Raw genomic sequence first — 24,800 nt, 5'->3', positions numbered from 1 at the left:
AGCAAACATTTTTCAGGACCCTGTCTTTCTAAGGTAATTCGTCAAAATCCAAATAACTTCACAGATCTTCATTGCAAAGGGTTTAAAACACTGTTTCCCATGCTTGTTCAATGAACCATAAACAAATAATGAACATGCACCTGTAGAACAGTCATTAAGACACTAACAACTTACAGATGGTAGGCAATTAAGGTCACAGTTATGAAAACTTAGGACACTAAAGAGGCCTGTCTACTAACTCTAAAAAACACCAAAAGAAAGATGCCCAGGGTCCCTGCTCATCTGTGTGAACGTGCCTTAGGCATGCTGCAAGGAGGCATGAGGACTGCAGATGTGGCCAGGGCAATGAATTGCAATGTCCGTACTGTGAGACACCTAAGACAGCGCTATAAGGAGACAGGACGGACAGCTGATCGTCCTCGCAGTGGCAGATCACATAATATATGCCATTTAGCAGACGCTTTTATCCAAAGCGACTTACAGTCATGTGTGCATACATTCTATGTATGGGTGGTCCCGGGAATCGAACCCACTACCCTGGCGTTACAAGCACCATGCTCTACCAACTGAGCTACAGAAGGAACACCTGCACAGGATTGGTACATCTGAACATCACACCTGCGGGACAGGTACAGGATGGCAACAACAACTGCCGAGTTACACCAGGAACGCACAATCCCTCCATCAGTGCTCTGACTGTCCGCAATAGGCTGAGAGAGGCTGGACTGAGGGCTTGTAGGCCTGTCGTAAGGCAGGTCCTCACCAGACATCACCGGCAACAACGTCGCCTATGGGCACAAACCCACCGTCGCTGGACCAGACAGGACTGGCAAAAAGTGCTCTTCACTGACAAGTCGCGGTTTTGTCTCACCAAGGGTGATGGTCGGATTTGCGTTTATCGTCAAAGGAATAAGCGTTACACTGAGACCTGTACTCTGGAGCGGGATCGATTTGGAGGTGGAGGGTCCGTCATGGTCTGGGGCAGTGTGTCACAGCATCATCGGACTGAGCTTGTTGTCATTACAGGCAATCTCAACGCTGTGCGTTACAGGGAAGACATCCTCCTCCCTCATGTGGTACCCTTCCTGCAGTCTCATCCTGACATGACCCTCCAGCATGACAATGCCACCTGCCATACTGTTCGTTCAGTGCATGATTTCCTGCAAGAAAGGAATGTCAGTGTTCTGCAATGGCCATTGAGCATGTCTGGGACCTGTTGGATTGGAGGGTGAGGAATAAGGCCATTCCCCCCAGAAATGTCTGGGAACTTGCTGGTGCCTTGGTGGAAGAGTGGGGTAGCATCTCACAGCAAGAACTTGCAAATTTGCTGCAGTCCATGAGGAGGAGATGCACTGCAGTACTTAATGCAGCTGGTGGCCACACCAGATTCTGACTGTTACTTTTGATTTTGACCCTCCCTTTGTTCAGGGACACATTATTCCATTTCTGTTAGTCGCATGTCTGTGGAACCTGTTCTGTTTATGTCTCAGTTGTTGAATCTTATGTTCATACAAATATTTACACATGTTAAGTTTGCTGAAAATAAACAAAGTTGACAGTGAGAGGGCGTTTCTTTTTTTGCTGAATTTATATATACACACACATAGTACCAGTCAAACATCTGGACACACCTACTCATTGCAGTGTTTTCTTTTATTTTTACTATTTTCTACATTGTAGAATAATAGTGAAGACATCAAAAATGTGAAATAATGAATATGGAATCATGTAATCACCAAAAAAGTGTTAAATAAATAAAAATATATTTTATATTTATGATTCTTCAAAGTAGCCACCATTTGCCTTGATGACACTCTTGGCATTCTCTCAACCAGCTTCATGAAGAATGCTTTTCCAATACTCTTGAAGGTGATTAAATCTAACCTTTAATTAAAATAAAATAATTGAAAGAAAAAATAAATCATAAAACTAATATTCTTCTCAATATATGTGTGCCACAATTATTGCCACCCCTTCATTCAATACTTTGTGCAAACTCCCTTTGCTAAGACTCTTCTCATATAATGTGTAATGAGGTTGGAGAACACATGGCAAGGAATCTGAGACCACTCCTCCATACAGAATCTCTCCGGATCCTTCAGATACCGAGCTCGGCTCATCCCACATGTTTTCTATGGGGTTTAGGTCAGGGGACAAGGCAAAACCTTGATTCTGTGGTCAGTGAACTATTTTTATGTTGATTTTGAGGTCCTGCTGGAAGATCCAAAACGGCCCAGCTTAAGCTTCCTAGCAGAGGCAGTCAGGTTTTGATTCCATATCTGTTGATATTTGATGGAGTCCATGACACCATATATCCTAATAAGTTGTCCAGGGACTTTGGAAGAAAAACAGCCCCACAACATCAAAGACCATACTTCACTGTGGGGTGAATGAGTTACTTTTCTGCATGGCTATCTTTCTGTCTACGCCAAACCCAACTCTGGTGGGCACTTGAGTTTGTTGTTTGATTACAAATACAATTTTATGGCAACCCTGCCAAACAACTTGTGGTTCTGTAGGTGGCGTCTGATTGTAGATTTGGAGACTTTCTGACACCAAGACCCAACTATCGTCTGCAATTCTCCAGCTGTGATCCTTATCCGCCACTCTAACCATCCTCCTCACTGTGCATCAATGTAGACACACGTTGACAATCAGCCCGCAAGAGGACATCTCCAGTTGTTTTAAACTTCTTCATTATTGCCCTGATAGTGGAAAATTTGCATTTTCAACCGTTGAGCTATTTTCTTATGACCATTTCCTGATTTGATTTGCTCAACAACCTTTTGTCACACATCCTTACTGTAGTCTCAGGTTTTTCCCCATAGTGATGGATGACTATGGAAACTTGGCCTGTGTGTCACCTCATATTTATACCCCAGTGAAACAGGAAGTCATGGCTTAACACTTAAGTGTTCCTAATCACTCAGGTGAACTTAAAGATGTGAAATAAGAATGGGAATTTACTTCAGTTAGATTTTATTCATAAGAATTGCTATGGGTGCCAATCATTTCTATGGGTGCCAATAATTGTGGGACACATTTTTCAGGGAAAAATATATGTATTTCTTTCAATCATTTTGCTTCATTTAAAATGTCAGATTTTTGTGAATATTTTGTTCTGCTCATATTTACCAATGGTGCCAATATTACCGAAGGACAATGTAGACAGGCCTTTCCAAATCATGTCCAATCAATAGAATTTACCACAGGTGGACTCCAATAAAATTGTAGAAACATCTCAATGATGATCAATGGAAACAGGATGCACCTGAGCTCAATTTTCAGTCTCATAGCAAAGGGTCTGAATAGTTATGTAAATAAGGTTTTTAATACATTTGAAAAACCTGCTTTGGCTTTGTCATTCTGGGGTATTGTGTGTAGATTGCTGAGGAAAATGTTTTATTTCATCCATTTTAAAATAAGGCTGTAACGTAACAAAATGTGGAAAAAGTCAAGGGGTCGGAATACTTTTCCGAAAGCACTTTAGATATATTATTTATTTTAAAATGTATTAAATGTTTTCCCCCCCTCATCAATCTACCCATAATACCTCATAATGACAAAGCTAAAACAGTTTAGACGTTTATTCTATTAAAAAAATCAAAATAAAAAAATATCACATTTACAAAAGTATTCAGAACCTTTACTCAGTACATTGTTGAAGGACCTTTGGCAGTGATTACAGACAAGTCTTCTTGGGTATGACGCTACAAGCTCGGCACACCTGTATTTGGGCAGTTTCTCCCATTTTTCTCTGCAGATCCTTCCAAGCTCTGTCAGGTTGGATGGGGAGCGTCGCTGCACAGATAACTTCAGGTCTCTCCAGAGATGTTCGATCGGGTTCAAGTCTGAGCTCTGGCTGGGCCACTCAAGGACATTCAGAGACTTGTCCCGAAGCAACTCCTGTGTTGGCTGTGTGCTTAGGGGCGTCTGAGTTGCAGAGCGATCTGGAGCAGGTTTTCATCAAGGATCTCTCTTCCATTTAATAATGATGAAGGCCACTGTGTTTTTGGAGGACCTTCAATGCTGTAGACATTTTTGAGTACCCTTCCCCAGATCTGTGCCTCGACACAATCCTGTCTCAGAGCTATATGGACAATTGCTTCAACCTCATGGCTTGGTTTTTCCTCTGACGTGCACTGTAGGACCTTATGTAGACAGGTGTGTGCGTCTTTCCAAATCATGTCCAATCAATTGAATTTACCACAGGTGGACTCAACATCTGAAGGATGATCAATGGAGACAGGATGAACCTGAGCTAAATTTCAAATGGGGTGTATTGTGTGTAGATAGATTTAATCCAATTAAGAATAAGGCTGTAACATAACAAAATATGGAAAAAGTCAAGGGACACACCTGAACACTTTCCAAATGCACTAAATATTAGTACCAGTCAAAGGTTTGGACACACCTTCTCATTCAAGTGTTTTTCTTCATGTTCTACATTATAGAATAATAGTGAAGATCTAAACTATGAAATAACACATGAAATCATGTAGAAAACAAAAAAAAGTGTTAAAGAAATCTTTAAAGTAGGTTTGGGATGAGTTGGGACCGCAGAGTAAAGGAAAAGCAGCCAACAAGTGCTCAGCATATGTGGGAACTCTAAGACGGTTGGAAAAACATTCCAGGTGAAGCTGGTTGAGAGAATGCCAAGCGTGTGCAAAGCTGTCATCAAGGCAAAGGGTGGCTACTTTGAAGAATCTCAAATCTATTTTGATTTGTTTAACACTTTTTTGGTTACAACATGATTTCATGTGTTATTTCATAGTTTAGATCTTCACTATTATTCTATAATGTAGAAAATAGTATAAATAAAGAAAAACCCTTCAATCAGTAGGTGTGTACTGTATATACTGAACAAAAATATAAGTGCAACATGCAAAGTGTTGGTCCCATTGTTTCATGTGCTGAAATAAAATATCCCAGAAAATGTCCATACATACAAATGCACAAATTTGTTTACATCCCTGTTAGTAAGAATTGATCATTTTCCAAGATTAAGCATACACCTGACACGTGTGGCATATCAAAGAGCTGATTCGACAGCATGATCATTACACAGGTACGCCTTGTGCTGGGGACAATATAAGGCCAGTCTAAAATGAGCAGTTGTGTCACACAACACAATCCCACAGATGTCTCAAGTTTTGAGGGAGCGTACAATTGGCATGCTGACTGCAGGAATGTCCACCAGAGCTGTTGCCAGGATATGTTTGGTTTGTTTCTCTACCACAATGTCATTTTGGGGAATGTGGCAGTACCTCCAACCGGCCTCACAACCGCTGACCATGTATAACCACTACAGCCCAGGAACTCCAAATCCAGCTTCTTCACCTGTGGGACCATCTGAGGATGTGTTGAGGCGTATTTCTGTCTGTAATAAAGCCCTTTTGTGGGGAAAAACACATTCTGATTGGCTGGGCCTGGCTCCCAAGTGTACCGTGGGCTTATACCCTCCCAGGCTCACCCATGGCTGCACCCATGCCCAGTCATGTGAAATCCATCGATTAGGGCATAATGAATTTATTGATATTGGACTGATTCCCTTACAGGAACACACACACACACAGTGTACAAAATATGAGGAACACCTTACTAATATTGATTTGCACCCCCCTTTTCCCACAGAACAGCCTGAATTCGTCAGGGAATTGTTGTACAAGGTGTGAAAATATTTCCACAGGGATGCACAGTTGTGTTAAGTTCTTGATACACATGGGAAACTGTTGAGCGTGAAAAACCCAGCAGCGTTGCAGATCTTGATACACTCAAACCGGTGCGCCTGGCACCTAGTACCATCCATCCCCTGTTCAAAGACACAAATATTTTTGTCTTGCCCATTCACCCTCTGGATGGCACACATACACAATCCATGTATCAAGGCTTAAAAATCCTCTTTAACCTGTCTTCTCCCGTTCATCTACTCTGATTAAAGTTGAATTAACAGGTGACATCAATTAGGGATCATAGCATTCACCTGGTCAGTCTACATCATGGATAGAGCAGGTGTTTCTAATGTTTTGTACGCTCAGCAGTGCAATGCATTTTAGCTACAGTGTTTTGAGTAACAACCCACACCATACCAAATTGTACTCAAGTCAACCCAGCTCCTGCGCTGATGCAAAGGTGAGTGCGTGATGACATCATCACCGACTGGGCGTTGCAGGAAGTGGCAAACAAAGTTGATATCTGAAAAGGTTAGCTGGAATATTTAATTCAACAGCTGCATTGTAAGTTACCCTATGTTATCTATTTTTACTAAATATTGTGACACGTATGAAAGCTTTATTTTACCATTGTATTGGATTCACGGTCTTAGTTAGTCTCATTTTGCAGAATTTTCCGATTGTTTACATTTCCGTAATCAAAGCTAGCCTGCTGGCTTGCATGCTACTAACGTTAGTCAGCGAACAGTTTCCAACTTCCAATTTACTGTTACTTTCGTTACTATGTTTGTCTGATGGTCTAAGTATGTGTATAAGTAATTGCATTGGTCTGGCAGCGAACACACTTGAGAAATGTTTTAACTATTAGTTGCGCTAGCTAACTACTGCTAGCGCTGTCTGTGTCATCTGACATGTCCCCCCCAAAAACAACCTCGCTTGCGCACCTTTCTTGACATGCGCACAGGTATCGCATCAAGGGGTCATTGACCACATAATCTCCATTCCTACCTGGGACGGTCTGGCCAAAGAGAATTACACATTTCTGAACGATGTGGTCTTGCCTACTGCTTTCCTTGGTTTATTGGGTACTACTGTGCTGTAGGGCTAGGCCTGTGTAAGGCCAGTCTCATGAAATATATACGGTGTTTTATATGTGTAAATTTGACTACGCAGAGGCAGATGTAGAGGAGTTCTGTAGGATATAATGGAAACCATGGCCTGTCAAACTAATAGCATTTATAATAATAATATAATAATATAATAATTTGCCTCTTGTTTTGTTTGATTGATGGTAGCCGACTAAACTCAACTCCACAATGGGCAGTGGTGTAGTGCTATTTTTGTATGTGAGGGATCGTAATAATATATTTTTTAAAGTTAATCAAAGTTTGTACGGACATATTTAGCCAATTGAATAGCCAGCCTATCATTATAGAATATGCATAAAACGTATCCACCAATTGCGATGTCTGCCTATGCCACATTGTCTAAAGAAAAGGTTACATTTCTAATATTCAACACCAATTTATTTCAAAATAGGCCATCATCACTGTCAGTTGTGAATGATAATTCTTCACGTTTTACCGGTGACGCGTTCAAACTGTATCTCCATGTCAACCACTTTCATGGTAATATGCATTTAGATCTTTAAGCGTAGATGCTGTTAACAAACTATTAGCATTAATTGTATATTGTTTTAATCAAAGCATAAATCCTGCCTGGTTGTGCGCTCTTGAGTTTTCGCACATGATAATTTTTGGGGGAATATTCAGCTTCAGCTAGCCATCCTAAAATCTCATTACAAAATTAGGCGTTTTTGGTGTAACAGTAAACTTATAGGCCTATTATGCTAATATTCGGTTGTTTTGAGGAATGCAAATTAATGATGTGTTCTTCCCGAGACATTGATTCAGCATTGATATAACTTTACTAAATTTGTTTTTGTAAAATTTTCTGTGGAAATTGTTAAAATTTGTCCTTGTTTTATACAGTTTTATGGTTTGTTAAACTTTTAACTCAATGGTTTTTGTTTGGCTTTTAAAGTGAACTGAGTCTATAATTTTGTTACCCATGGAATTGCACTACAGCAGCATATTGCTGATTTATAAGGTCAGTGTCTTGAAACTATGCAGGTGATTGTTACCTTGCTGCTTCAGTCCCCCTGGATACATTTTTACCCATTGCTTTATCAGACTTTTGATCTAAATGAGACTTTGCCTACATTTTGTGTTAAGCTCCTTGTATGATTGTTAATCTTTTACATCACCAAAACGATGTAGGCCTAAGTGTTGCAGATAAGCAAGCGCTGTCTTTAATTTATATATTTTTTTGTGTGTCAGGTCAGTGTTGAGGGGGTCATGTTATTGGTAGAGAAACATTACCCCCTACTGTGTTACCCTCAGAGGTGAAAGGTCAGAGCATAGATGTTGATGTGTGTGTATCCTCAAATACTGCACACTGGTGTGCTTTCAGGTGGAGCAGTGGGCAAGGAGAGCAAGACTGAACAGGCAGCTTTGAACCTTCCTTCTCTACAGCTTAAGGTATTACATGCTTAATGAAACTCGAGCCCTCTGCTGTTATCACACCTAGGAATACAGTATGTTAACAGCTGGAAAATGAAGACTAACAGTAATATAGGTACTTCTTAGTGTTTCCCCCCTCTCTGTGCTTTTATTAAAGGATCTGTTATTCTTGCATTTTATGTATGCCCTTATGGATTGATCACATGATTGTCAACCAACGCAGAGTAAATAGCCTACTATGCGACACGACTCTGCGTGGCTGGCTATGTGAGACACGCAAAAGGAAATAAACAAATGTGTCCGAAAACAATAATTAGGCTAATTTGTGGATTTTGACTCATCGTTACCACTTAGGCCTACATTAAATGGGATGTGCAAATTCACAAGCATCATGCTCTCTCCCTCCTCTGTGTAAAAAAACAAAACAGCGACGAGAGATCTGTATATAATGACAAAATGCTAATGTCTCTGTCCTAACAAAGGGAGTCGTTGTCCCAAAGGCGAGAAGGCAGTTGACAAGTTTAAATCCAAAGTAAGCACATAGAAACGCATTGGGCTTATTTTGTTTTTTTGCTGTAATTCGCTCACTGTCATCTCTCACTTTGACTGACAGACGCCTATTCCATCAATGAATCACTAGAAGATGCATATGATTCATTCTTGCAGGAGAAGGCTTGACGGACGCAATTTGAACCTTTTTAAAGGAAAAGTAGTAGAAAGTAGAAAATGTAGCTGACTTAAAATGAGTTAGTAACCTTCTGATTAGCCGACAGCCGGCCTTATTGGAAAACACTGACTATGACTGTAATGTTTTATTTTTTATTTTTTACATGTTTTATCAACCTTGATTGATTGCACTGACTGTAAGTTGCTAAGGACATGAGCGCCTACTAAATGACCAACATTTCTATGTAAATGTGGAAAATGAAAACTTGCAAAGAACACTGGGTAATATGCCGCAGCATGGGTAATTCCAGTAATGTACTATAAATTAGGTTACCGTAACATTTTTGGCACTGTAAAATGGATTATCCTAAAATGGATTAAACTACATTTCAGTAACATTCTGGCCAATTGCTGCCAGTAAATTGCTGTACGGTCTACTGGAAATTATTTAGTGTGGGTGTGCAAGCCTATATCAATAAGGCCTAGTGTATTATTTTGAGGGATTCTTTAAATTACGAAATATTTTTTTTAAATGACATTTTCTGCAACTTTTTCCACCATGTATGTATGCATGCTGTGTATTAATCACACAATGATATCACAGGAAATTAGTGCTAAGCTGTCGCTGAGCCTCTCTCTGGTTGGAGCCTTGAAGACCCCTCTCCTCACTCCTGACTTCCACCCATCTCCCTGCAGGGGACACAGGGCTGCTCTCTGGCTCTAATTGAAAATGTTGGGTGGCCCGGGCCGGCCCCTGCTTGTTTGTTTTGGTGGAATGCAGTGGCGGGTTATATTTTTGTGTCACTTTCTCATCAGTGGTTTCTGCTTTAAGGAAGGGTTTCCTGAACTCGGCCCTTTTGCACTACACAGCTGATTACAATAACCAACTCATCATCAAGCTTGGATTATTTGAATCAGCTGTGTAGTGCTAGGGCAAAAACCAAAATGCGCACCCAGGGGGGGGGGGGGGGGGGGAGGGGGGGGGGGGACAGGGCTGACATTGGGAGACCCTGCTATAGGGTTAGGCTTGTGGGTGAAAGGTTGATGCGGGCAATGTTTTTGGAGTGGCACTTTTCTCTCACCCCTGTCGTCCCGCCTTTCTCACAGTGAGTACTTACTAAAGAATCCTTAAGTAAACTGTAGAATACTATACTACACACTGCCCGAGGGGTGCAGTGGTCTAAGGCACTGTCACTACAGTTCCTGATTCGAATCCAGGCTGTGTCACACCCGGCCGTGATTGGGAGTCCCACAGGGCGGCGCACAATTGGCCCCGTGTCTTCCGGGTATGGCCGGGGTAGGCAGTCATTGCAAATAAGAATTTGTTCTTCACTGACTTGCCTAGTTACATTAAACATGTGCATATACCCTGCCCATAGATGCATAGATAATAAATAGTGAGTAGCAGCCGTGTAAAAACAAAAGGGTGGGGTGGGGGTCAATGTAAATAGTCCGGGTGGCCATTTGATCAGTTGTTCAACAGTCTTATGGCTTGGGGGTAGAAGCTGTTAAGGAGCCTTTTGGACCTAGACTTGGTGCTCTGGTACCGCTTGCGCTAGCAGAGGGAACATTATATTATTATTATATTATATTACTTTGGTGACTGGAGTCGTTGACAATTTTTTTGGGCCTTCCTCTGACACTGCCGGGTACAGAGGTCCTGGATGGCAGGAAGCATGGCCCAAATGCTGTACTGGGCCGTTTCCGGGATGATGGTGTTAATATGAGCCATGACCAGCTTTTCAAAGCATTTCATGGTGGCTACCGACTGTAGTCAGTTAGGCAGGTTACCTTCGCTTTCTTGGGCACAGGGACTATGGTGGTCTGATTGAAACATGTAGGTTTTACAGAATCTGTTTGGGAATGTAATTGATGACACTTGCCAGTTGTTCCACGCATGCTCTGAGTAAACGTCCTGGTTCCTTGTTCTTCTCACGCTCATCATGAGCCATGTCTTTGTATGTAAATATTAGTTACTGTACTTGTGACACGGCATTACCAAGGTTTAAACCCTGACTCCCCGTGGAATCTCATTCTATGGCTGTCTGTCTCCACATCCTAAGCCCTCTATAAACATCAGCCTGCATTCATGCGCCCACGTTTCAAATTCGGTTTATTTAGCCAGGATTCTGAGAGGAGAAGTTAGATCTTAAAAGTCCAATTAGAGACCAACAAGCAGAGAACTGGCCAAAGGACAACAAACGGGAGAAGAGAGTGAGACAGAGGGGATAGAGAGAACTAAACCCAGACGCCGGATCCCTTATTTCTCCACTCTGGTCCTCTCCTAGATCTTTTCACTGTACTGCGTTGGGATTGGTTACTCTCTTACTGTCCTGTATTACAGTTGGCTGAGAAGTGCTGACTAGCCAATGAATTTGACAACGAATAATGTCTGTCTGCTCAAAAATATGAATGCCACTGCTATTTTTTTAAATTTAATCTTTTATTTAACTAGACAAGTCAGTTAAGATCAAATTCTTATTTACAATGATGCCTAGGAACAGTGGGTTAACTGCCCTGTTCAGGGGAACAGTGGGTTAACTGCCCTGTTCAGGGGAACAGTGGGTTAACTGCCCTGTTCAGGGGAACAGTGGGTTAACTGCCTTGTTCGGGAGAACAGTGGGTTAACTGCCTTGTTCGGGAGAACAGTGGGTTAACTGCCTTGTTCGGGAGAACAGTGGGTTAACTGCCTTGTTCGGGAGAACAGTGGGTTAACTGCCCTGTTCGGGAGAACAGTGGGTTAACTGCCCTGTTCGGGAGAACAGTGGGTTAACTGCCCTGTTCGGGAGAACAGTGGGTTAACTGCCCTGTTCGGGAGAACAGTGGGTTAACTGCCCTGTTCGGGGAACAGTGGGTTAACTGCCCTGTTCGGGGGAACAGTGGGTTAACTGCCCTGTTCGGGGGAACAGTGGGTTAACTGCCCTGTTCGGGGGAACAGTGGGTTAACTGCCCTGTTCGGGGGAACAGTGGGTTAACTGCCCTGTTCGGGGGAACAGTGGGTTAACTGCCCTGTTCGGGGGAACAGTGGGTTAACTGCCCTGTTCGGGAGAACAGTGGGTTAACTGCCCTGTTCGGGAGAACAGTGGGTTAACTGCCCTGTTCGGGAGAACAGTGGGTTAACTGCCCTGTTCGGGAGAACAGTGGGTTAACTGCCCTGTTCGGGAGAACAGTGGGTTAACTGCCCTGTTCGGGGGGAACAGTGGGTTAACTGCCCTGTTCGGGAGAACAGTGGGTTAACTGCCCTGTTCGGGGAGAACAGTGGGTTAACTGCCCTGTTCGGGGAACAGTGGGTTAACTGCCCTGTTCGGGGAACAGTGGGTTAACTGCCCTGTTCGGGGAACAGTGGGTTAACTGCCCTGTTCGGGGAACAGTGGGTTAACTGCCCTGTTCGGGGAACAGTGGGTTAACTGCCCTGTTCGGGAACAGTGGGTTAACTGCCCTGTTCGGGGAACAGTGGGTTAACTGCCCTGTTCGGGGAACAGTGGGTTAACTGCCCTGTTCGGGGAACAGTGGGTTAACTGCCCTGTTCGGGGAACAGTGGGTTAACTGCCCTGTTCGGGGGGAACAGTGGGTTAACTGCCCTGTTCGGGGAACAGTGGGTTAACTGCCCTGTTCGGGGAACAGTGGGTTAACTGCCCTGTTCGGGGGGAACAGTGGGTTAACTGCCCTGTTCGGGGAACAGTGGGTTAACTGCCCTGTTCGGGGAACAGTGGGTTAACTGCCCTGTTCGGGGAACAGTGGGTTAACTTAACTGCCCTGTTCGGGGAACAGTGGGTTAACTGCCCTGTTCGGGGAACAGTGGGTTAACTGCCCTGTTCGGGGAACAGTGGGTTAACTGCCCTGTTCGGGGGAACAGTGGGTTAACTGCCCTGTTCGGGGGAACAGTGGGTTAACTGCCCTGTTCGGGGGAACAGTGGGTTAACTGCCCTGTTCGGGGGAACAGTGGGTTAACTGCCCTGTTCGGGGGAACAGTGGGTTAACTGCCCTGTTCGGGGAACAGTGGGTTAACTGCCCTGTTCGGGGAACAGTGGGTTAACTGCCCTGTTCGGGGAACAGTGGGTTAACTGCCCTGTTCGGGGAACAGTGGGTTAACTGCCTTGTTCGGGGGAACAGTGGGTTAACTGCCTAGGAACAGTGGGTTAACTGCCTAGGAACAGTGGGTTAACTGCCTTGTTCGGGGGAACAGTGGGTTAACTGCCCTGTTCGGGGGAACAGTGGGTTAACTGGTCTAGGAACAGTGGGTTAACTGCCCTGTTCAGGGGAACAGTGGGTTAACTGGTCTAGGAACAGTGGGTTAACTGCCTAGGAACAGTGGGTTAACTGCCTTGTTCGGGGGAACAGTGGGTTAACTGCCTTGTTCAGGGGAACAGTGGGTTAACTGGTCTAGGAACAGTGGGTTAACTGCCCTGTTCAGGGGAACAGTGGGTTAACTGGTCTAGGAACAGTGGGTTAACTGCCCTGTTCAGGGGAACAGTGGGTTAACTGCCTAGGAACAGTGGGTTAACTGCCTTGTTCAGGGGAACAGTGGGTTAACTGCCTTGTTCAGGGGAACAGTGGGTTAACTGCCTTGCTCAGGGGAACAGTGGGTTAACTGCCTTGCTCAGGGGAACAGTGGGTTAACTGCCTTGCTCAGGGGAACAGTGGGTTAACTGCCTTGCTCAGGGGAACAGTGGGCTAACTGCCTTGTTCAGGGGGACAGTGGGCTAACTGCCTTGTTCAGGGGGACAGTGGGTTAACTGCCTAGGAACAGTGGGTTAACTGCCTTGTTCAGGGGAACAGTGGGTTAACTGCCTTGTTCGGGGAACAGTGGGTTAACTGCCTTGTTCGGGGAACAGTGGGTTAACTGCCTTGTTCGGGGAACAGTGGGTTAACTGCCTTGTTCGGGGAACAGTGGGTTAACTGCCTTGTTCGGGGGAACAGTGGGTTAACTGCCTTGTTCGGGGGAACAGTGGGTTAACTGCCTAGGAACAGTGGGTTAACTGCCTTGTTCAGGGGAACAGTGGGTTAACTGCCTTGCTCGGGGGACAGTGGGCTAACTGCCTAGGAACAGTGGGTTAACTGCCTTGTTCAGGGGAACAGTGGGTTAACTGCCTTGTTCAGGGGAACAGTGGGTTAACTGCCTTGTTCAGGGGAACAGTGGGTTAACTGCCTTGTTCAGGGGAACAGTGGGTTAACTGCCTTGTTCAGGGGAACAGTGGGTTAACTGCCTTGTTCAGGGGAACAGTGGGTTAACTGCCTTGCTCAGGGGAACAGTGGGTTAACTGCCTTGCTCAGGGGAACAGTGGGTTAACTGCCTTGTTCATGGGAACAGTGGGTTAACTGCCTTGTTCATGGGAACAGTGGGTTAACTGCCCTGTTCAGGGGAACAGTGGGTTAACTGCCTTGCCCAGGGGAACAGTGGGTTAACTGCCTTGCTCAGGGGAACAGTGGGTTAACTGGTCTCGGAACAGTGGGTTAACTGCCCTGTTCAGGGGAACAGTGGGTTAACTGCCTTGCTCAGGGGAACAGTGGGTTAACTGCCTTGCTCAGGGGAACAGTGGGTTAACTGGTCTAGGAACAGTGGGTTAACTGCCCTGTTCAGGGGAACAGTGGGTTAACTGCCCTGTTCAGGGGAACAGTGGGTTAACTGCCTTGCTCAGGGGAACAGTGGGTTAACTGCCTTGCTCAGGGGAACAGTGGGTTAACTGGTCTAGGAACAGTGGGTTAACTGCCTTGCTCAGGGGGACAGTGGGCTAACTGCCTTGTTCAGGGGAACAGTGGGTTAACTGCCTAGGAACAGTGGGTTAACTGCCTTGTTCAGGGGAACAGTGGGTTAACTGCCTTGTTCAGGGGAACAGTGGGTTAACTGCCTTGTTCAGGGGAACAGTGGGTTAACTGGTCTAGGAACAGTGGGTTAACTGCCTTGCTCAGGGGGACAGTGGGTTAACTGCCTTGTTCAGGGGAACAGTGGGTTAACTGCCTAGGAACAGTGGGTTAACTGCCTTGCTCAGGGGAACAGTGGGTTAACTGCCTTGTTCAGGGGAACAGTGGGTTAACTGCCTTGTTCAGGGGAACAGTGGGTTAACTGCCTTGTTCAGGGGAACAGTGGGTTAACTGCCTTGTTCAGGGGAACAGTGGGTTAACTGCCTTGTTCAGGGAACAGTGGGTTAACTGCCTTGTTCAGGGGAACAGTGGGTTAACTGCCTTGTTCAGGGGAACAGTGGGTTAACTGCCTTGTTCAGGGGAACAGTGGGTTAACTGCCTTGTTCAGGGGAACAGTGGGTTAACTGCCTTGCTCAGGGGAACAGTGGGTTAACTGCCTTGCTCAGGGGAACAGTGGGTTAACTGCCTTGCTCAGGGGAACAGTGGGTTAACTGCCTTGCTCAGGGGAACAGTGGGTTAACTGCCTTGCTCAGGGGAACAGTGGGTTAACTGCCTTGCTCAGGGGAACAGTGGGTTAACTGGTCTAGGAATAGTGGGTTAACTGCCCTGTTCAGGGGAACAGTGGGTTAACTGCCTTGCTCAGGGGAACAGTGGGTTAACTGCCTTGCTCAGGGGAACAGTGGGTTAACTGCCCTGTTCAGGGGAACAGTGGGTTAACTGCCCTGTTCAGGGGAACAGTGGGTTAACTGCCTTGCTCAGGGGAACAGTGGATTAACTGCCTTGCTCAGGGGAACAGTGGGTTAACTGGTCTAGGAACAGTGGGTTAACTGCCTTGCTCAGGGGGAACAGTGGGTTAACTGCCTTGTTCAGGGGAACAGTGGGTTAACTGCCTTGCTCAGGGGAACAGTGGGTTAACTGGTCTAGGAACAGTGGGTTAACTGCCTTGCTCAGGGGAACAGTGGGTTAACTGGTCTAGGAACAGTGGGTTAACTGCCTTGCTCAGGGGGACAGTGGGCTAACTGCCTTGTTCAGGGGAACAGTGGGTTAACTGCCTAGGAACAGTGGGTTAACTGCCTTGCTCAGGGGAACAGTGGGTTAACTGCCTTGCTCAGGGGAACAGTGGGTTAACTGGTCTAGGAACAGTGGGTTAACTGCCTTGCTCAGGGGAACAGTGGGTTAACTGCCTTGCTCAGGGGAACAGTGGGTTAACTGCCTTGCTCAGGGGAACAGTGGGTTAACTGCCTTGCTCAGGGGAACAGTGGGTTAACTGGTCTAGGAATAGTGGGTTAACTGCCCTGTTCAGGGGAACAGTGGGTTAACTGCCTTGCTCAGGGGAACAGTGGGTTAACTGCCTTGCTCAGGGGAACAGTGGGTTAACTGCCCTGTTCAGGGGAACAGTGGGTTAACTGCCCTGTTCAGGGGAACAGTGGGTTAACTGCCCTGTTCAGGGGAACAGTGGGTTAACTGCCTTGCTCAGGGGAACAGTGGATTAACTGCCTTGCTCAGGGGAACAGTGGGTTAACTGGTCTAGGAACAGTGGGTTAACTGCCTTGCTCAGGGGGACAGTGGGCTAACTGCCTTGTTCAGGGGAACAGTGGGTTAACTGCCCTGTTCAGGGGAACAGTGGGTTAACTGCCCTGTTCAGGGGAACAGTGGGTTAACTGCCTTGCTCAGGGGAACAGTGGATTAACTGCCTTGCTCAGGGGAACAGTGGGTTAACTGGTCTAGGAACAGTGGGTTAACTGCCTTGCTCAGGGGGACAGTGGGCTAACTGCCTGTTCAGGGAACAGTGGGTTAACTGCCTAGGAACAGTGGGTTAACTGCCTTGTTCAGGGGAACAGTGGGTTAACTGCCTTGCTCAGGGAACAGTGGGTTAACTGGTCTAGTGGGTTAACTGCCCTGTTCAGGGAACAGTGGGTTAACTGCCTTGCTCAGGGGAACAGTGGGTTAACTGCCTTGCTCAGGGGAACAGTGGGTTAACTGCCTTGCTCAGGGGAACAGTGGGTTAACTGGTCTAGGAATAGTGGGTTAACTGCCCTGTTCAGGGGAACAGTGGGTTAACTGCCTTGCTCAGGGGAACAGTGGGTTAACTGCCTTGCTCAGGGGAACAGTGGGTTAACTGCCCTGTTCAGGGGAACAGTGGGTTAACTGCCCTGTTCAGGGAACAGTGGGTTAACTGCCTTGCTCAGGGAACAGTGGATTAACTGCCTTGCTCAGGGGAACAGTGGGTTAACTGGTCTAGGAACAGTGGGTTAACTGCCTTGCTCAGGGGGACAGTGGGCTAACTGCCTTGTTCAGGGGAACAGTGGGTTAACTGCCCTGTTCAGGGGAACAGTGGGTTAACTGCCCTGTTCAGGGGAACAGTGGGTTAACTGCCTTGCTCAGGGGAACAGTGGATTAACTGCCTTGCTCAGGGGAACAGTGGGTTAACTGGTCTAGGAACAGTGGGTTAACTGCCTTGCTCAGGGGGACAGTGGGCTAACTGCCTTGTTCAGGGGAACAGTGGGTTAACTGCCTAGGAACAGTGGGTTAACTGCCTTGTTCAGGGGAACAGTGGGTTAACTGCCTTGTTCAGGGGAACAGTGGGTTAACTGCCTTGTTCAGGGGAACAGTGGGTTAACTGCCTTGTTCAGGGGAACAGTGGGTTAACTGCCTTGTTCAGGGGAACAGTGGGTTAACTGCCCTGTTCAGGGGAACAGTGGGTTAACTGCCCTGTTCAGGGGAACAGTGGGTTAACTGCCCTGTTCAGGGGAACAGTGGGTTAACTGCCTGTTCAGGGGAACAGTGGGTTAACTGCCCTGTTCAGGGAACAGTGGGTTAACTGCCCTGTTCAGGGAACAGTGGGTTAACTGCCTTGTTCAGGGAACAGTGGGTTAACTGCCTTGTTCAGGGGAACAGTGGGTTAACTGCCCTGTTCAGGGAACAGTGGGTTAACTGCCCTGTTCAGGGGAACAGTGGGTTAACTGCCCTGTTCAGGGAACAGTGGGTTAACTGCCCTGTTCAGGGAACAGTGGGTTAACTGCCCTGTTCAGGGGAACAGTGGGTTAACTGCCCTGTTCAGGGGAACAGTGGGTTAACTGCCCTGTTCAGGGAACAGTGGGTTAACTGCCCTGTTCAGGGAACAGTGGGTTAACTGCCCTGTTCAGGGAACAGTGGGTTAACTGCCTTGTTCAGGGGAACAGTGGGTTAACTGCCCTGTTCAGGGAACAGTGGGTTAACTGCCCTGTTCAGGGAACAGTGGGTTAACTGCCCTGTTCAGGGGAACAGTGGGTTAACTGCCTGTTCAGGGGAACAGTGGGTTAACTGCCCTGTTCAGGGGAACAGTGGGTTAACTGCCTTGTTCAGGGAACAGTGGGTTAACTGCCTTGTTCAGGGGAACAGTGGGTTAACTGCCCTGTTCAGGGGAACAGTGGGTTAACTGCCTTGTTCAGGGGAACAGTGGGTTAACTGCCTTGTTCAGGGGAACAGTGGGTTAACTGCCCTGTTCAGGGAACAGTGGGTTAACTGCCTTGTTCAGGGGAACAGTGGGTTAACTGGTCTAGGAACAGTGGGTTAACTGCCTTGTTCAGGGGAACAGTGGGTTAACTGCCCTGTTCAGGGGAACAGTGGGTTAACTGCCTTGCTCAGGGGAACAGTGGGTTAACTGGTCTAGGAACAGTGGGTTAACTGCCTTGTTCAGGGGAACAGTGGGTTAACTGCCCTGTTCAGGGGAACAGTGGGTTAACTGCCTTGCTCAGGGGAACAGTGGGTTAACTGGTCTAGGAACAGTGGGTTAACTGCCTTGTTCAGGGGAACAGTGGGTTAACTGCCTTGTTCAGGGGAACAGTGGGTTAACTGCCTTGTTCAGGGGAACAGTGGGTTAACTGCCTTGTTCAGGGGAACAGTGGGTTAACTGCCTTGTTCAGGGGAACAGTGGGTTAACTGCCCTGTTCAGGGAACAGGGGGAACAGTGGGTTAACTGCCTTGTTAGGGGAACAGTGGGTTAACTGCCTTGTTTAGGGGTGGGTTAACAGTGGGTTAACTGCCTTGTTCAGGGAACAGTGGGTTAACTGCCTTGTTCAGGGGAACAGTGGGTTAACTGCCTTGTTCAGGGGAACAGTGGGTTAACTGCCTTGTTCAGGGGAACAGTGGGTTAACTGCCCTGTTCAGGGGAACAGTGGGTTAACTGCCTAGGAACAGTGGGTTAACTGCCTTGCTTAGGGGAACAGTGGGTTAACTGCCTTGTTTAGGGGAACAGTGGGTTAACTGCCTTGTTTAGGGGAACAGTGGGTTAACTGCCTTGCTCAGGGGGAACAGTGGGTTAACTGCCTTGTTCAGGGGAACAGTGGGTTAACTGCCTTGTTCAGGGGGACAGTGGGTTAACTGCCTTGTTCAGGGGTTAACTGCCTTGCTCAACAGTGGGTTAACTGCCTTGTTCAGGGGAACAGTGGGTTAACTGCCTTGTTCAGGGAACAGTGGGTTAACTGCCTTGTTCAGGGGAACAGTGGGTTAACTGCCAGTGGGTTAACTGTTCAGGGGAACAGTGGGTTAACTGCCTTGTTCAGGGGAACAGTGGGTTAACTGCCTTGTTCAGGGGAACAGTGGGTTAACTGCCCTGTTCAGGGGGACATTGGGTTAACTGCCTTGCTCAGGGGGACAGTGGGTTAACTGCCTTGCTCAGGGGGACAGTGGGTTAACTGCCTTGCTCAGGGGAACAGTGGGTTAACTGCCTTGCTCAGGGGAACAGTGGGTTAACTGCCTTGCTCAGGGGAACAGTGGGTAAACTGCCTTGCTCAGGGGAACAGTGGGTAAACTGCCTTGCTCAGGGGAACAGTGGGTAAACTGCCTTGCTCAGGGGAACAGTGGGTAAACTGCCTTGCTCAGGGGAACAGTGGGTAAACTGCCTTGCTCAGGGGAACAGTGGGTAAACTGCCCTGTTCAGGGAAACAGTGGGTAAACTGCCCTGTTCAGGGAAACAGTGGGTAAACTGCCCTGTTCAGCTCAGGGATTCCATCTGGGAATACATATTGGTATCTGTTGGTCACCGATACTTTAAAAATGGGTATCTGGCGTGGATCAGAACACCAGTCAGTATCTGGCGTGGATCAGAGAACCAGTCAGTATCTGGCGTGGATCAGAACACCAGTCAGTATCTGGCGTGGATCAGAACACCAGTCAGTATCTGGCGTGGATCAGAGAACCAGTCAGTATCTGGCGTGGATCAGAGAACCAGTCAGTATCTGGCGTGGATCAGAGAACCAGTCAGTATCTGGCGTGGATCAGAGAACCAGTCAGTATCTGGCGTGGATCAGAGAACCAGTCAGTATCTGGCGTGGATCAGAGAACCAGTCAGTATCTGGCGTGGATCAGAGAACCAGTCAGTATCTGGCGTGGATCAGAACACCAGTCAGTATCTGGCGTGGATCAGAGAACCAGTCAGTATCTGGCGTGGATCAGAGAACCAGTCAGTATCTGGCGTGGATCAGAGAACCAGTCAGTATCTGGCGTGGATCAGAGAACCAGTCAGTATCTGGCGTGGATCAGAGAACCAGTCAGTATCTGGCGTGGATCAGAGAACCAGTCAGTATCTGGTGTGGATCAGAGAACCAGTCAGTATCTGGTGTGGATCAGAAAACCAGTCAGTATCTGGTGTGACCACCATTTGACTCTTGTAGCGCGACACTTCTCCTTCGCAATACAGTTGATCATGCTGTTGTTTGTGGCCTATGGAATGTTGTCCCACTCCTCGTCAATGGCTGTGCGGCGGTACTGGATATTGGCGGGAACTGGAACACGCTGTCATACACGTCGATCCAGAGCATCCCAAACATGTTCAATAGGTGACATACTGTATCTAATGAATATGCAGGCCATGGAAGAGCTGCGCCCATTTTCAGCTTCCAGGAATTGTGTAAATATCCTTGTGACATGGGGCCGTGCATTATCCTGCTGAAACATGAGGTGGTGGTATGACAATGGGCTTCTGGATCTCTTCATGATATATCTGTGCATTGAAAAGCCATCCATAAAATGCAATTGTGTTCATTATCCGCAGCTTATGCCTGCCTTTTTTAGGGTTGCACATTTTGGGGAATATTCAGAGGCGGAACATTTCCATGGGAATATATGCAAATGAATATTAATACCATTTTAAATGTAGATTTTTTTTTTTGCATGGGATATACATCTACCATATCATATGGAGAGTGACACATAAATGTTTTACCTTATCATAAATAGACATAATTGCAAATGATTAAATCCTTCCAATAGAAAGAAATAAATTGATTTAGTTACAAATTGAACTTTTAATTAAATGATTTGACTCTTCACACGGGATGATTTCACTGAACAACAAAATAAAGGGAATATTAAATGATCCCCAATGATCCATCACATCTCCCAAAAACATTTTCAGCAAACATCTGTAAAATGGTAGTCTGGAAGCTGAAGCTTTGGTTGTATTCCTCTCAGGCTTCCACATCTTCTCTGTGGACCTATTCAATGTCCACTTCTTGAACATCAGACTGAGGCCTTATCTCCACTGTCACTTTCCAACCTTGTTGAGGATGGCTCGTTATATGGCTCAAAAAGGTGGAGAGACACGGTGGTGATGACACCATCGGCCTTGTTGATCTCTGCACCAGACAGGATGTTCTTGCCAGCATACTTGGGGTCCAACATGTACGCTGCGGCTTGTATGAGGTCAAGGCAGAAGTCTTCACGTTTTTTGATGTATTTCAGAACTGCAGTTTCCTCTGCTTGGAGCAACAGTGAAGTGGGCAGGGCAGTACAGATTTATTTTCTTACATCTGCAAGCAGAGTCTGCACATCAGACAGGATGGCATTGTCTCCCCCAATCCGTGCAATGACTACTGCTATAGGTTTCAGGAGTTTCAGGCTGCTTACCACTCTCTCCCAAAATGCATCATCCAGGAGGATCCTCTTGATGGGGCTGTCCATATCGGCAGACTGTGACATGGCCATTTCTTGGAGAGACTCTTACCCCTCCAGGAGACTGTCAAACATGACGACACACCACCCCAACGGGTGTTGCTGGGGAGCTTCAATGTGGTGCTCTTCTTCTTCTCACTTTGCTTGGTGAGGTAGATTGCTGCTATAACTTGATGACCCTTCACATACCTAACCATTTCCTTGGCTCTCTTGTAGAGTGTATCCATTGTTTTCAGTGCCATGATGTCCTTGAGGAGCAGACTCAATGCATGAGCAGCACAGCCAATGGGTGTGATGTGAGGGTAGGACTCCTGAAATTGTGTTTTTCTACGTTGGATAAAAGTAGAGACTCAGAGCTAGAAAATAGTATATCATACACTACAGTTGAGGAACAATGGGAAAGTAATATCGGTATTGAAATTTGATTAACTTGTAACAGCTCTTTTAAAAAATGGCCCTTGAATGTTTTGGTATACCTACTGGAGAGCTCTTCCTTGTCTACATCCATTCAGCATCCTTCACCACCTCATAAGCATTAGCCCCACCCATCTCTTTAAGGGGTCACATGCGAGGCCAGGTGTAGAACAAAGTGAGTACGGTATTGTACTGAACAACCAACGAGTTCAAGACTAAAGCCTGATGTATACTACGTCTATCGACATGTCTGTAGACAGTTTTCGCAGTCACATCATGAACATTCTTCATCCGACATCAAACCTGTCGTTGTGAAAATGTATGAACTCAAAAACGACAGGCTATATGACATCAGAAGCCCGGTGCCCCAGCATAGCATAACGGTGTATTTTAACACCCAATAAACCCACCCGTTTAAAAATGTATTTACTATATGTCAATCCAGCAAACCAGGCAACTAAAAGTTAGTTTTCTAAATAATGTTTTGGTTTGTTTCTAGCTTGTTAGATAGCTAGCTGACAACCCGGTTCAATTAATGACCATGTCATAAGATGACACCTGTCTTAACTTTAGCTCATTTGTATTCATTATTACAGAAAAATAAACTTACAATATTATTATTTACAAGTTAATGGTAATTACAGAAAATAGTTTATGGTTGTGTGTGATGAAAGCAGGGCTCTCTATTGGATACTGTCTCGCCTAATTTTATATCCTAAAATGACTTTGGTGCAGGTTGTTCTTCACATTCCCCTCTCTGGTAAATACACACTATATCAAATCAAAGTTTGTCACATGGACAGGATACAGAAGGTGTAAACGGTACAGTGAAATGGTTACTCTCATAGTGGAGTTTTTTCTTAAAACATCAAGCTAGCTAAACACTGAACCATAATCCCAACTCATAATGTTACTACCATGCATGAATCTACATGTAGCTAGCTAGCTAAACAATGAACCATAATCCCAACTCATAATGTTACTACCATACATGAATCTGCTGGTAGCTAAAATTAACCAACTAGGTTCAATGTTAGCTAGCCAGCACAGGATACAGCCAGCTAGCTAGCAAGCATTAGGCTATAACTAGCAATGCAAATAGCTCTGAGATACGAATAATATTCCTACACAGATCATACACGTAACTCTAGCTAACAGTACGCTTTAACTTGCAATAAAAATGACTTTCTGACAAAATTTGAAATGTATAATATCTGAAAATGTAGCTAGCTAGAATCTCTTACCCGAATACATAGATTAACACCTCTTCCTCTCTGTCATGGATGCCATGGTTGACCTTAGTTTGAAGATGTAACCCAGATACAGCTGTTTTATGCAACAGCCTTTTGTGTGGTCTCGTTTCGACTCCCTCTGATTGCAAATATGCAAACGCCAGAATTTTCTCCTTAGCTGTCATACTCTGCTTCCACCGGACATTACACTGATTTCAAAACTCCTGAAAGTGGAGAGCATCTTTAAAATAAAAAAACACGTTAGAAATGATTGCCTACAGATACTGAGCAGCTTATGTTGTAGACAGAAGTGTTCTACATGGCAGACCAATCCAAACTCATCTCTCGGCATGTCCAGCCCATCCATTATCTCAGCCAATCATGGATAGCGGTTCCTTCCTATTTCTGTGGCTAAACTAACTAGGCTCGTAATTTAAAATGTGTATTTACAGATGGCATACAAGTTTGTTTATTAAGGCACCTGAAAGTTCACATGTTCCAGATGGCATTTCTGCCCCAAACAAACATTCAAATGCCTCTCCTGTGAAGTAGTGACGTGCGACATACGCCTAGTTTCCTGAAACGAGTCACAAATGTGCCAATGTATTAGCCTAGTTCAGTCTTTTGAACTTTAATTGATCACATTCCTTTTCCTTTAATGCACAGATCCGACAGAGTGTAGCCTAACTGATGCTCTCTGTTAAACGATTGGCAGCATTCTCTCTGTCCCCTGCCAGTCTGCAACTGAGAGTCAGTTCAAAACAGTCTGTATGAGTTCTGGTGTGAGTTCGGAGTGAGGAATGGTTTCTTAAATTGCTGGTCTGTCAGATCAGAGATCAGGGCCAGTCTTACCAGGGCCATGATGTTTGGCCAGCTCTGTGTATTCAGACTGAGGGTGCTCTTTGATGGAATCTGGTGTTTGTTTAATGTTGGGGGCTGACTGGTTAGTGTTAGCGAGGGGTACTGGGAGAGGCTTAGTGGTAGCAGCACTGATGGGGTGGCAGTGTGGGGGGCAGACGGATATGTCTGAAAGGGTCCCTTTGTGCCCCTAGCCCAGACCATAACACATAACACACACACAACCTAACCCCCTCTCACCTGTCAATCACTCCCACATGGGGAGCTGAGAAGAAGAGAACAAGCATAGAGCTCAGACCAGAGCAAAGGTGACCTCGACACTACCCAGTATCTGGCTCAGAATGAGCAGGACAGTTATGTGTGTAACGTGAGCGAGTATCAGGATTTGTTTGTGAAGAGCCCAGTACTGTCTCCAGCAGGGATATCCCCCTGATAGCCAAGGGGATGCCTCTCTGACCCTCCTCCACCTTCTCTAACCGCCCTCTACGCCACAAGTCCTTCTCACAGTGACTCATTCCTTCTGTAGCAGGACGGGGGGACTCATGCTGGAAGTTGTAAGTCCGAAAGTTTAGGAACAGATGACCTAAATAAACAACTTTAGGGCTACATTTGGGAGCAGTAAGTACAGTCACCCCCTTTTC

The 24,800-nt window shown here is 46.0% G+C and overlaps 1 protein-coding gene across 6 annotated transcripts in view; it reads left to right on the top strand.

Annotated features, from left to right (window-relative positions):
• The first annotated feature begins 6,087 nt into the window (after positions 1-6,087).
• The window catches only part of LOC124038062 (exocyst complex component 2-like), a 153,074-nt gene continuing 134,361 nt past the window's right edge, over positions 6,088-24,800 (top strand). For 2 of the 6 annotated variants that reach the window (XM_046353471.1, XM_046353466.1), the window contains exons 1-2: positions 6,152-6,236; positions 8,145-8,212. The gene's annotated coding sequence lies outside the window, so the exon portion shown is untranslated. The other 4 variants (XM_046353468.1, XM_046353467.1, XM_046353469.1 and 1 more) reach the window with 4 other exon arrangements.

Source organism: Oncorhynchus gorbuscha, linkage group LG06 (genome assembly GCF_021184085.1).
Source record: "Oncorhynchus gorbuscha isolate QuinsamMale2020 ecotype Even-year linkage group LG06, OgorEven_v1.0, whole genome shotgun sequence".
NCBI classification, from domain to species: domain Eukaryota; kingdom Metazoa; phylum Chordata; class Actinopteri; order Salmoniformes; family Salmonidae; genus Oncorhynchus; species Oncorhynchus gorbuscha.
Note: the sequence above shows the minus strand (reverse complement) of the source record. Positions and strands in the feature narration are given on the sequence as shown.